Source organism: Schistocerca nitens, chromosome 5 (genome assembly GCF_023898315.1).
Source record: "Schistocerca nitens isolate TAMUIC-IGC-003100 chromosome 5, iqSchNite1.1, whole genome shotgun sequence".
In the NCBI taxonomy this organism is placed as follows: Eukaryota; Metazoa; Arthropoda; class Insecta; order Orthoptera; family Acrididae; genus Schistocerca; species Schistocerca nitens.
In genome coordinates, this window is record NC_064618.1 from 230244536 (window position 1) to 230258561 (window position 14026).

Below are 14026 nucleotides of genomic sequence, written 5' to 3' on the forward strand. Positions count from 1 at the left end.
GACAGGATGCTTACGTACGTGGCACCTGTCAGAGTCGTATCTATACGTATCAGGGGCCCCATATGACTCCAACTGCACACGCCTCACAACATTACAGAGCCTCCACTAGCTTGAAAAGTCCGCTACTGGCAAGCAGGGTCCATCGATTCATTTTCTCCATACCTGTACACGTCCATCCATACGATACAGTTTGAAACGAGACTCGTCCGACCAGGCTACATGTTTCCAGTCATCAACAGTCCAAAGCCTTGTATCGTTCAGTCAACAAGCGTACACGAGTGGGCCTTGGCTCCGAAAGCCCATATCGAAGATGTTTCGTTGAATGGCTCGCACGCTGACACTTGTTGATGGCCTATCATTGAAATCTGCATCAATTTTCGGAAGGGTTGCATTTCTGTCACGTTGAACGATTCTCTCCCGTCATCGTTGGTCCCGTTTTTGGCGGATCTTTTTCCGGTCGCAGCGATGCCGGAGATTTGATGTTTTACCGGATTTATAATAGTCACGGTACGCTCGTGAAGTGGTCGCGTGGGAAAATCCCCATTTCATCGCTACGTGGGAGATTCTGTCTCCCATCGCTCGTGCGCCGCCAATAACAACACGTTCAAACTCATTTAAATCTTGATAACCTGCCATTGTAGCAGCAGTAACCGATCTCACAACTACACCAGGCACTTGTTATCTTATATGGGCGTTGCCGATCGGAGCGCCGTATTCTGCCTGTTTACATATCTCTGTATTTGAATACGTATGCCTAATTCTGTTTTTGGTGCTTCAGCGTATCTCTGTATCAAAATACATTTGTGATATGGGGCCCGCAGTTTACACGAAACGTTATTTACAGTCTCGTACTTGTTGAGCTATCTGTGGAACCTTCCTGGTTTTATACCATATAACACGAAATCTCTTAACACTTGCACTAGCGTTGGGAGGTACCTGTCCTACGACAGATATGAAAGAGCCAGTGGAAACTTACTGCATGTTATTGGTATATATCAATGTCCAACTGGTAAAGGGAAGCCTGCTTATGGTTTGCAGAATTCTTATAATTTCAGATTGCACCTGTTCGTAGAAAATCATAAACAGATTTTCATATTTAATTAGTATGCGCCTGTAGACAGGCAACGTAATGAACAGGTTTGCAAGTCATGCTGCTGTCTCACCTTTGCAGAGATTTCGTGTCAACGATCCGCACGCACGTGCTGTCGTTCGCCTCATGACAAAAGGTGTCCAAGTTGAACACCTGTAATGTTAGTTACAAACTTGGAGAGATGCTTTCTCCATTGATATGTGTCTACTTTCTGTGTCTTGTAGTTCCTGCGCTGTTGTTTTATGAAATCCTGGAGGTATATGTGAATAATCCCATATCTTTCAACCCTCCCTACGTAGGAAAAAGAAACCGAGGGATATATATATACACTGTAGTGACTACGCAATATATTGCGTAGTCACTTCAGACTACTACATTCTTTTAAATAACCGTACATTAATGTCATTCGCCATAAAAAAAGATGAAAGTCTCGTTGGATAAAATTAACTTTTTGTAACGTTCTTAGAGAGCTATTACCGCTAGAGTGGCTGATTGCGAAAGCTCATGGATTTAGCATTTTAAAGTCCTGTTCGTCATCGTTCCTATAATAAAACAAAAATGATTTGGGATGGAGGGGGACAAACGCTCCCAGGCTTGGTAGTTACCAATAATTACGAAGAGATAACGTCCGCTCTTAATATAATTACTACATACTGTAACTGGGTGTGAAGGGTGAAGCTGTGATGAGCCTCTCAAGAATGAGGAAAAAAATGCAGCACTCGCGGTTTAAAATTAATTTAGAAAGTTTGGTAATTAATGGGTGTGCGAATTTGCATTTCAGTTTTATGTTCGATGTGTCGTCGGCCAATAGCTGATAATTTTTCCCTTATTTTTATGCGGCGATATGTATAGATTACGACCTTCCTAATTTCCGTTAAAACAAAGTCTTTGTACGAACCTGAACTCTTTCACATGCAGAGATACATTTGTTAGGTGAAGTAGATTGTTAAGAGTCGCCAATAAGCAGCAACTTATTGTTCCAGCGTGCGCCTTCCAAAACAGCTGCTAAAAGTTACACTACTGGCCATTAAAATTGCTACACCAAGAAGAAATGCAGAATAAACGGGTATTCTTGGACAAATATATTATACTAGAACTGACATGTGATTACATTTTCACGCAATTTGGGTGCATAGATCCAGAGAAATCAGTACCCAGAACAACCACCCCTCGCTGTAATAATGGCTTGATACGTCTGGGCATTGAGTCAAACAGAGCTTGGATAGCGTGTACAGGTACAGCTGTCCATGCAGCTTCAACTCGATACCACAGTTCATCAAGAGTAGTGACTGGCGTATTGTGACGAGCCAGTTGCTCGGCCACCATTGACGAGACGTTTTCAGTTGGTGAGAGATCTGGAAAATGTGCTGGCCAGGGCAGCAGTCGAACATTTTCTGTATCCAGAGAGGCCCGTACAGGGCCTGCAGCATGCGGTCGTGCATTATCCTACTAAAATGTAGGGTTTCGCAGGGATCGAATTAAGGGTAGAGCCACGGGTCGTGCCACATCTGAAATGGAACGTCCACTGTTCAAAGTGCCGTCAATGCAAACAATAGGTGACCGAGACGTGTAAACAATGGCACCCCATACCATCACGCCGGGTGATACGCCAGTATGGCAATTTCGAATACACACTTCCAACGTGCGTTCACCGTGATGTCGCCAAACACGTATGCGACCATTATGATGCTGTAAACAGAATCTGGATTCATCCGAAAAAATGACGTTTTGCCATTCGTGCACCCAGGTTTGTCGTTGAGTACACCATCGCAGGCGCTCCCGTCTGTGATGCAGTGTCAAGGGTAACCGCAGCCATGGTCTACGAGCTGATAGTGCATGCTGCTGCAAACGTCGTCGAACCGTTATGCAGATGGTTGTTGTCTTGCAAAGGTCCCAATCTGTTGACTCAGGGATCGAAACGTGGCTGCACGATCCGTTACAGCCATGCGGATAAGATGCCTGTCATCTAGGCTGTTAGTGATACGTGGCCGTTGGGATCCAGCACGGCGTTCCGTATTACCCTCCTGAACCCACCGATTCCATATTCTGGTAACAGTCATTGTATGTCGACCAACGCGAGCAGCAATGTCGCGATACGATAAACCGCAATCGCGATAAGCTACAATCCGACCTTTATCAAAGTCGGAAACGTGATGGTACGCATTTCTTCTCCTTAAACGAGGCATCACAACAACTTTTCACCAGGCAACGCGGGTAAACTGCTGACTGTGAATGAGAAATCGGTTGGAAACTTTGCTCATGTCAGCACTTTGTAGGTGTCGCCACCGGCGCCAAACTTGTGTGAATGCTCTGAAAAGCTAATCAATTGCATATCACAGCTACTTCTTCCTGTCGGTTAAATTTCGCGTCTGTAGCACGCCATCTTCGTGGTGTAGCAATTTTAATGGCCATTAGTGTATATTCTTGGTTGGCTACAATAAGTAATGCCGCTTCGGTCTGTCAACTTTTTCCTGGAAAGAAGAGGTGTTAAACAGTACTCAAACCGAACAGTATGCCTTTTTCCTTGGATCACTTTGGAGAAGTCAAGATACGCTCCTGCAATAGGTACAGGGTTCGGAAAAAATATGGAAACACCGTGAGATATGCGTGCTTGAACATAAATTCAGATGCGAGCCAAGCCTAAGGGTTGCGCTATTGCACCTGACCACGAACAGTACCTGCACAATGTCCTCGCATGTCGCAAGTGTCAATCGCAGTAAGAATAGTGTTCTGTGAAGGTGTGACTGCACTGTCTCAGAGCTAAGTGACTTCGAAGATGGGCAGTTTGTTGAGGCTCGATGGTGAGTGCTTCGGTAACAAAGATAGCTGAAGTATTTGGTGATTCATGAAACAGCGTGTCGTAGATTTATACCTCGTGCGTGCAAAGCGAAATAACATCATCCACTACGTAACAGCACCGACGAAAGAGTGTGTTGAGTGGTCGTTACAGACGGTAACTGAAGAGGATTGTGACGAAACATAAGAGGATGATGGATGTAAAAGTCACTGCACAACTTAATAAAGCACTAGCGAGCCCTGTCAGCACCAAAACAGCAATAAGCTGGAACTCGCACGGCGAGCTGGAATTGCAAGACCACCTGTCAGTGATGCAAATGCTAGTAACAGGAAAACGTAGTGTGTTTGAAATCTTATAGGACTTAACTGGTAAGGTCATCAGTCCCTAAGCTTACACACTACTTAACCTAAATTACCCTAAGGACAAACACACACACATGCCCGAGGCAAGACTCGAACCTCCGCCGGGACCAGCCGCACAGTCCATGACTGCAGCGCCCTAGACCGCTCGGCTAATCCCGCGCGGCAGGAAAACGTAGTGCCGAATTCAACAGAAGACATTCATTTCATCGAATGAGTGTTGTTGCAAACTGCTTCCTGCTTCTCAAACGTCTCTGAGCACTATGGGACTTACCATCTGAGGTCATCAGTCCCCTAGACTTAGAACTACTTAAACTTAACTAAACCAAGGACAGCACACACATCCATGCCCGAGGCAGGATTCGAGCCTGCGGCCGTAGCATCAGCGCGGTTCCAGACTGAAGCGCCTAGAACCTCTCGGCCACAGCGGCCGGCGATTTCAGCTTCTCTCAGAAGTGAAACATGGTGGGGGTTCGGTGATAATTTGGGCAGCCATATCGTGGTATTCCATGTGCCACAAGGGTACTCTGCAAAGTCTTATTGCTGCCATATATCAGTTGACCGTTTTTGTAAAATCGGGTCCATCCGACGATACAATGTTTCTCTCCCAATGGTGATACTGTGTTCCAAGACGCCGGGGCATCTGTTCAGATACCAGTTCAGACGTCGTCTAGGACTGGTCCTGTGAGCACGAGAATGAATTGTCACATCTGTCGCTGTCGTGCTTACATCTGCCCTGGCCGCCACAATGTTGTTAAGCCTTTCTGGTCTATGTTAGAGAAGGGTGCGTGACCGTTATTCATCTTCATCATTGTTGCTATAACTTGCCACTATTTTGCATGCATAATAGTATGACATTCGCTGGAAAACAATACAGCACTAGCATTAATACATTGTATTAATCCATTCTGGGATGACTGGAAGCTGTTTTGAAAGTTAATGGTTTTACTACGCCGTATTAGGCATAGCAATATCTGTGCTGTTTCTATACATATTTTATTTTCCAGTTTCGCGTAAGATTATCCCAGTCGCGAACAAATGAGTTACACAAAACTGTTGCATTGGAGGTACAAGACTCCTATCGCCACCGCGTACGCAACAGTTATTGGTGTCACATCACTTTTGCTGTCTTCATATCTTGCACTCCCCGTCGCTTTGTCAGTCGTTTGCCGGCGGGCAAGACGGTCAAACACATTACCTCGTGCTCATATCGTGGGTACCCGCCATAGGGACACGCTATCTGGTTCGTTGCACAGATATTGAGGTTTCACGCACTTCCGTGTCCGGAGCGAACGGTGATTACAGTACTTGATCAAAAGTGTCCGAACGTCCATACGCAATGCGGAATTAATCACTAGATGTTACGAAAGGCGCACTCGCCAATATAAAAGGAGGCGGACAGTGTTGTTTTATCAATAGAGAAGCAGCAACAACGGAATGAGTCCGTCAGCAGGGCTCAGTGGACTAGTCATTGGAGGTCACCTGGGTGGCAAATCCGTCAGGGATATTTCAGCCATCATAAGGCTGCCAAAGTTGGCTATTGTGGTAGTGAAATGGAAACTTGAAGCAGCAATCACAGCTAGACCAAGACCAGGTAAGCGCCATGTACTGACAGACAGGGACTATTGACAACCTTGAGTCTAATTTCACCCAAGGCAGTTTTGACTGTATGTTGAATGTTTTCCTGTGTGTTGGTTCCGTTGATCATTTCTTTTTCAATTTCGTCTAATTTTTCCTGCAGTCAGTTCACATTGGCTCCTTTGCACTTCCTGTTTATGCATTCCTAAGCGACTTACATTGCTGTGTTTCTGTCTTTTGCCGGTCGATTGAAGTATTTCTTGTGTCAGCGAAGGTTTCATCGCAGTTACCTTCCTTGTATCTATATTCATCTGTCCACCTTCTGTGATTGCTCTTTTCATGTACATCGATTCCTCTTCAACTGAACTTCCTAAAGAGGTATTTTCTTTAAAATTTCCGCTACCAGTCACAAAATTTGTTAACTAATGCATTATTTATTTATCGTGTCATGTGTCGAGCGTATACCTCATCATCAGGCTATACGGCATTACAAAAACAATTTCGGCCGGCCGGTGTGGCCGAGCGGTTCTAGGCGCTTCAGTCTGGAACCGCGTGACCGCTACGGTCGCAGGTTCGAATCCTGCCTCGGGCATGGATGTGTGTGATGTCCTTAGGTTAGTTAGGTTTAAGTAGCTCTAAGTTCTAGGGGACTGATGACCTCAGGTGTTAAGTCCAATAGTGCTCAGAGCCAAAAACAATTTCACAACACGATCATGCAGATATTAAACAGTCTTTTTCATAAATGCTGTGGTTATCCTGTGGAAGAAGAGAAAACCTAATAAGAGGCGATGTTACTTCGCAAGCTGGACTGATGTTTGCATGAAAATGTTGTGTAACATTCACTCACTTTATTCTTATGGTGTGGCAACCTCGTTGTGATGAGCTGAGGTATTTCCATTTCTGTGGCTCTCTAGTCAAAATGGCTTCCAATTCTTCCTGCAGAGGTATTCATTTCCGTAGTATCTAAAGCCTTACAGAATTTCAAACGCATCTCATCTTCCGTCATTGCTTGAGTATCTCACTTATTTCCAAATTCATTTTTCTAGACGATTCTTTTAAACATCAGTCTAGCCTTCATCATTACTAAATTGTGCTCTGAATCTTTATCTGCCCCTGGGTACACCTTACAATGTAATACCTGATTTTGGAACCTCTGCCTCGGCATCTTGCTCGAATATTTCCGTGTCTCAGGGCGGTTTTCGGGTATAAATCCTTCTCTTGTGATTTTTGAACAGCGTATTCGCTGTTACTAACTGAAATTTTCTGCAGAATTCAATTAGTCTTACGCTTCTCTCATTCGTAGTATTCTCCAGTAACTCTATCTTCTACTGCTTCCCCTACTTTGCGTTATGTTCAGTACCGTCATGTACTTTCTCTGTCTCATCATCATCATCATCGTCATCATCATCATCATCATCTATACCTGAACCACAGTAGTTGGCGTAGGTATCCCGTCGTCTCTGACTACAACAACCTTATCGCTATAAAGTTCACAGTGACTCACTCTCTGCCATACCTTCCCATGCACTCATTGTATTCATCCAACCATAAATTCTTATCTTCTTTCTATTTTACTTCATTGAACCCAACATTGTCTGAATTGACCCTTTGCATTTTCCTTTACAGGTATTTTGGCTTCTCTGCCACTTTCAAATTTCTTACATTCCACTCCCCGGCTCGTAGGACGTTACTCATTCTTTAGTAATTCAATATTTTTCTCATGGTCAACACCTCCTTCACAATACCCCGGCAAAGATCCGAATGAGAGACTAATCCTGAATCTTTTGCCAATGGAGAGATCAATCTGCCAATTTATCAATTACGCCCCACATATCCTGTGAATACACATAATGCGACTTTAATTCAATGGTTTCCATCGAATTCCGCATCCTCATGCTATACGTCATTGCAGATTCTTCCGCCTCTCTATCTATCTATCTACGTGATTATTCTGCTATTCATAATAAAGAGCCTGGCAGAGGGTTCAGTGAACCACCTCCATGCTGTCTCTCTACCGTTCCACTCTCCAACGGCACGCGGGAGAAACGAGCACTTAAATTTTTCCGTTCGAGCCCTGAATTCTCTTATTTTATCGTGATGATCATTTCTCCCTATGAAGATGTGGGCCAGCAGAATGTTTTCGGAGTCGGAGGAGAAAACTGGTGATGGAAATTTCATGAGAAGATCCCGTCGCAACGAAAAATGCCTTTGTTTTAATGATTGCCACTCCAATTCACGTATCATGTCTGTGACACTATCTCCCCTATTTCGCGATAATACAAAACGAGCTGCCCTTCTTTGCACTTTTTCGATTCATCCATCAGTCCCACCTGATGCAGATCCTTAAGGGCAGTTTCCCAACACCCCAGGGACAAGAGAGCGCTCTGAACCTCTGCCCATTTCTCCGCCCTCTTTGACATACACGCCGGCAATCCGAGGATGACTTCTTATGCTGGATGTCTACAGCTGCCATTGCTGATAATTTTGATTCAAGATTCAAACAATCGCTGGCTTCGAACACGAGACCCTGGACTTTAGACTACTAGTCGAAGACACTACCATTCTTTTTTTTCCCCTTTATTTTGATCGTCCTTTATTTTGGTCTGAGCGGACGTCACATGAAACCCCTTCAGCTTCATCGTTGAATACTTCACTCAGTCCTTTGACCGATCACGCTGAGCTATCGTGCTGGCACTCCTAGACCACGGATGAACCTTTATTGGCTCATTAAACGGTACTTTATGCGGTCACTAGTTTAGATAGGATCGAAGATACTATAATCGAACAGTATCAGATTTGACGTTATGTTAGTTGGCTTCTCAGTCCGGAATCACGCAGCTGCTACGGCTGCAGGTTCGAATCCTGCGTGTGATGTCCTTAGGATAGGTTTACGTAGTTCTAAGTCTAGGGGACTGATGACCTCAGGTGTTAAGTCCCATAGTCCTTAGAGCTATTTGAACCATTTTGTTGGCTTCTGTCTCGGGATCTTCGGTGGAAGCTTGTTTAACGATTTTCCTGACTTCGCTAGAACAAGTGGTTGGCATTGTCAGAATATCACCCTCCATTGCCCGTGGCATCACTCTCAATGGGGGATGAACGTATGATAATACTATCCACATGTTCTGGCGAAACGTCAGGAAAATCGTTCACGAAAATGTCGGCCTAAGATTCAGACACGATCCGACAGACAACACGTCAAATATGTTCGGTTATGTCGATCAATTACTCGGAGAGATCAATATAGTTCTGACGAATGGTAGATAGAGTGAAAAAATTTGAAGGAAGCGTTCGTGAAGGAAGCGTTCACAAGAGGTATCGTTTTGCAACCACGCATCCAGCCACTTCTTATGTATTATTCGTCTGTTCGCACATTCAACCAGTTATGTAATGAAAGAAATAAAAATGATTTAGAGCGTATTGTTGCCATTCATCTTGCGCATGATCAGTCAGAACTGGTGAATCCCAGTGATGACATTCTTTATTGGAAGATGCTGTAACGGAAACTTATGGGAGTAATAGAAATTATTAAATGTCCGAGAGATATCATTTCCTCATATATTCGCATAATGAGCAAAACGACAAACCAGAGAGGCGTTCTGAAAGTACCGACGGCCATTCCTTCCGTGCATCGTACCCAAATGGAAGCGGGATGTGTGAAAGTGGTACTGGGATGCTATGTACAGTTCACATCGTATAGTGCACTGGCTTGCCGAATGCAAAATAGACAGATGTAAATGCAGATGTCGGAAGGAACGTTGGCTTTTAGTGCCCCATTAACGACGAGCATCAGTTTAGATAAGAGGAAGACTGGAAAAGAAGTCGACCGTGTGTTTTTCAAATGAATCATACGAGCATTTGCTCCAAGCCATTTAGGGACACTGTCGGAAAAGTACATCCGGATGGCCGGATGGAGATTTGAACCCGGCGCTCCCGAATGCGAATCCGTTGACTTAACGACTGCGTCACCTCGCTAGGTGGAAGTAAAAGTAAAAACGTTCATTTCTAGTACGATTGATGGAGGTAGTTTGCGTCACCAGAATTTGTCTGCAAAGAGAAACAGTTATTATGGTATTCAGCCTACGATCATTACGTCAGTCATAGCGACAACATTCTTTGGTAATCCACGCCGTTTAAATCCTTAAGTATCTTCTTGGTAGATAAGTATTTTCTGTTCCCATCAATAGATTATAGTCGATAGAGATTTCGACAACAAACCGTGATTTATTGTCAGCTGGCGTAACTTAAGCAGTAGCAATGAGAGATACTGTATAAAAATATTATACCATATGTTCTATATCTGTAGCGACCAGAAAAGGGTTTAAACTAAGAAAAGGAAAGCTACTATGTACCAACTTCAAATCCCTAGATTTTTCTTCAGCCTTTATAATCAGTAGCATTAGCTTATCGATCTTAGAATAGGACGCGACTCACCCTGGAGAATCAGGAGAAAACCTATTCCTCAGGATGTGGCACAATTTCGACACACTTCATCCTCCAGCTGTATGCATTGACACAGGACGACTCAGAACAGAAACCACGCTATTACGCTGTTCACGTCGTGAAGAAGTATCTGCCAATTTGTTGCCTACGCTTCATTTACAGACCTAGCTATTCGGTACAGCTTCGTAACACAATGCTCAGCCATGCCTAGTGGCGGAGGTGCCTCACGACTTCCTCATTGCACAAGATTAGCCAAACCAACAGCTGATCCACGATTTTAGTTCCGTCGTGTATACTGCCTACAACAGTTTTGCTAATGACAGCATATAAGTTAAAACAAACGAGAATAATATACATGAGAGTGGAAAAGAAAACCAAGGATCTGTTAGACAACGATCAGTTTGGCTTCAGAAAAATTGAAAGCAGCAGAGATGCAGTCCTTAAGTTGTGCTTAATAATGGTAGCAAGACTGAAGAAAAGTCAAGACACATTGATGGTATTTGTTGATCTGGAAAAAGCGTTCCACTACGTGAAGTCGTCCAAGATGTTCGAAATCCTGAGAAAAATACATGTAATCTCTAGGGAAAGATGGGTAATATACATATGTACAAGAACCAAATGGCAACAATAAGACAGGTAGACAAAGAATGACATATTTTCAATGAACAAAACTTTTGGTGTGGACTCAGTTAAGAGTGAAATATTTTTTTTAATTGAAATCAGGACAATTGTAATTAATAGAACTGTATTTCATATCATACTAAAATAGCGGTCACGGTATCAGGATAAATATTTTCTTATTCACTCTCAACAAACCAATTATAAATAGATAATACTGTTTTAATATTAAATTTTTTCATTTATATTAAGGAAGGGGTCTTATGAACGTCTCTCCTGCATTTCTGCGGATCTAAGCACTCAAGCACCCAATGCTTAATAATAGTGCCGAAACGATTGTTAACAGTAATCTGCGCAGTCATTCATTCTCGGAAAAGGAGAACTGTTACGAACTGTTTTCCGCTCTTTCCTGTGGGTCCTTTCACCGTTAGTTAATTTTCTCGACTGTTTTCTGTGAGTTCTGAAGAAGATAATTAAGCAGCTCGGATTTGCTTTCTCTTGATTGTAGTGACACCAGGAAGAACTGCACTTCATATACTCTCGGTTTTACGGTCACAGTAAATGCCTATTACTCAGCGCATTGGCTGTGTTAAAACACAGTATTTTCGTATTTCTTGTTCATCAGTCCAGTAATTTTACGTTAATGAGTTTCGATGCTGCCTCTATTTCTGTAACAATGCTAATTAATTCTCTGCGAGATAATGAAAACAATAAAGAGGAAAATGAAATAAAAACAAGGAGACTTGAGTGATAGTACGTACAAGTTTTATGTTTATAGGAACATAAACTACTCGCAATAATAACAATATCTTGTGAAAACACTGGGCGACTGACGCGGAAGTAAAGTAGATTGTTGGTGCAAAAGTGCTACACAGAACAGCCACACTTAAAACAGCTACGACACAATTCTCTTACATCACCTGTAAGTAACAAACGATCGCACCATTGATAACTGGACAGCAGATGAGTCTGTGAAAGTGGAAAGAAGTAACTGCTGTAGGCTAGACGGAGGAACGGTATTGCGTCATTATTTACTGGATGAACTGCGTTGGGGAAACTGTGGGAGGCTAGAGGCGGGTTAAACTCGGAAGTTAGTAAGCTGTGACGACATTTCTGGCGTTGGGCTCACCTCCCTACACCAGGAAAGAGCATTTACCTGGATAATTTAGCTATCATAATTTGTATGCTTTTATGTCTTAAAGTGAATAATAAAAAAATTTGTTTCTTTGGCCATTTAGTTATCCACTATACATCATTAGCTTGTAAAGGAATACGATGATTTTTTATCTGTGGTAAACAGATTGACACCAATGCTCTCCTTGTTGAGGCAGCGTAACCACCACTGATAATCAGAAGGAAACTGAAGCGAATATCGCAGGCAGGACACCCTCTGATCAATGGCATAATAAATATATTTGTCAGACATCGAAAAATTTAACTACTTTCCTGGAAATAGAAGAAAGCCACTGATTACGAAACCTCTTGAATGGTGTACCTTGTATGAAAATAAAATATTGCTGGAATTCCCAGCTCCAATAAACTTCCGAGAAAAAATACACTAATCTTTGATAATATCGTACAACATAAAGATTCTCCAAATTTTAAGACTGAGTCTAACATCTTGCTCAATGCTATTTTCCTGTATTCGATAAAGAGTTGTAAGGATGGATCCAAGGCCATCGACAGCGAAATGTAGGATGTGCAATATACAACACTGCAGAAAATTACCAAGCCCTATATTCTCTACCTAAGAAGACAACACTCTGTTGTGCGGCTGACATCGCAGTTAGGGAAGCTGTAACGTACAGCATGTCCTCCACGTGAAGCAGTATGTTGATATTGACCTGTTCCCTTCATGCACTACGGAGTTTTTAAAAACCAAAAAGGAACAAAAGCGTGTCGCCTATAGTTATAGACATTATTTTAAAAAAGTCGTTACAAATAAGCAAGTAGGAAAGGAGCCGATTTCTTGTGGATTCCAGGATACAGTAGCATCTTTCATAATGAAATAGTAGTCAACTTATCGAAGCGAGCAATGAACTTTAGTGACATCCCAAACGACAGACTTCCTTATCAAGATATGCTGAGCTTATTCAATGTAAAAGCGGGGAACGACTAACAGACGCAATCATATTCTGCCAAGGTATCAAAAGCTGTGCAATGTGACCATCTGCAGGCTAAAATAGCGTTATATCCTTGGTTTACTGACTGTAGTGGGAGCAGATACCGTACATACTACAGTAGACTATCATAGGTAAGAGTAGACTACGGCAGCTTTCCTAGTAGCCTTGGTCAGTTAAGATCGTAACCGCGTTACTCCTTCGTTAGGTGTGTTGCGTTCGTATCGGGCGTTATCTCATTTCGATTCTTTGTTTGCGTATGCGACCCCCAACTAGAGACCCCCAAATGAGTCAGAAACGGTCAACCGACTAGAAAATCTGTGGAATATTTTTGTTCTACATACAGTAGCTATCCTACTGTCTGTTATTTAAGAATAAACAGTATTTATAGCAAAATTGAAGTCGTCAGTGTTTAACTCAGGTTTTACCCGAAAATTGTCGGTTTGTACTGTGAAACAGAGAGATTTCGACGTAAAAAATAAAAGACGGATTGAACATGTAGTGTTACAAAATGCGGTTCCAAAAAAAATGGCTCTGAGCACCATGGGACTTAACATCTATGGTCATCAGTCCCCTAGAACTTAGAACTACTTAAACCTAACTAACCTAAGGACAGCACACTACACCCAGCCATCACGAGGCAGAGAAAATCCCTGACCCCGCCGGGAATCGAACCCGGGAACCCGGGCGTGGGAAGCGAGAACGCTACCGCACGACCACGAGATGCGGGCTAAAATGCGGTTCCCCCCCCCTCCCCCCCCCGTGGTAAAATAAAACTGCAAAACAAAAACAAATCGAACATCGCTTTAGTGTTTCGTCGCGTTTATATAAAACGCCTCTACTAACTTATTCATTGCCGGCCGAAGTGGCCGTGCGGATAAAGGCGCTGCAGTCTGGAACCGCAAGACCGGTACGGTCGCAGGTTCGAATCCTGCCTCGGGCATGGATGTTTGTGATGTCCTTAGGTTAGTTAGGTTTAACTAGTTCTAAGTTCTAGGGGACTAATGACCTCAGCAGTTGAGTC

General features: G+C 43.1%; 1 protein-coding gene across 1 annotated transcript in view; it reads right to left on the reverse strand.

The window, feature by feature from the left end:
- The window catches only part of LOC126260357 (acyl-CoA Delta-9 desaturase-like), a 137364-nt gene that overhangs the window by 62187 nt on the left and 61151 nt on the right, over positions 1-14026 (reverse strand). The window lies entirely within an intron of this gene.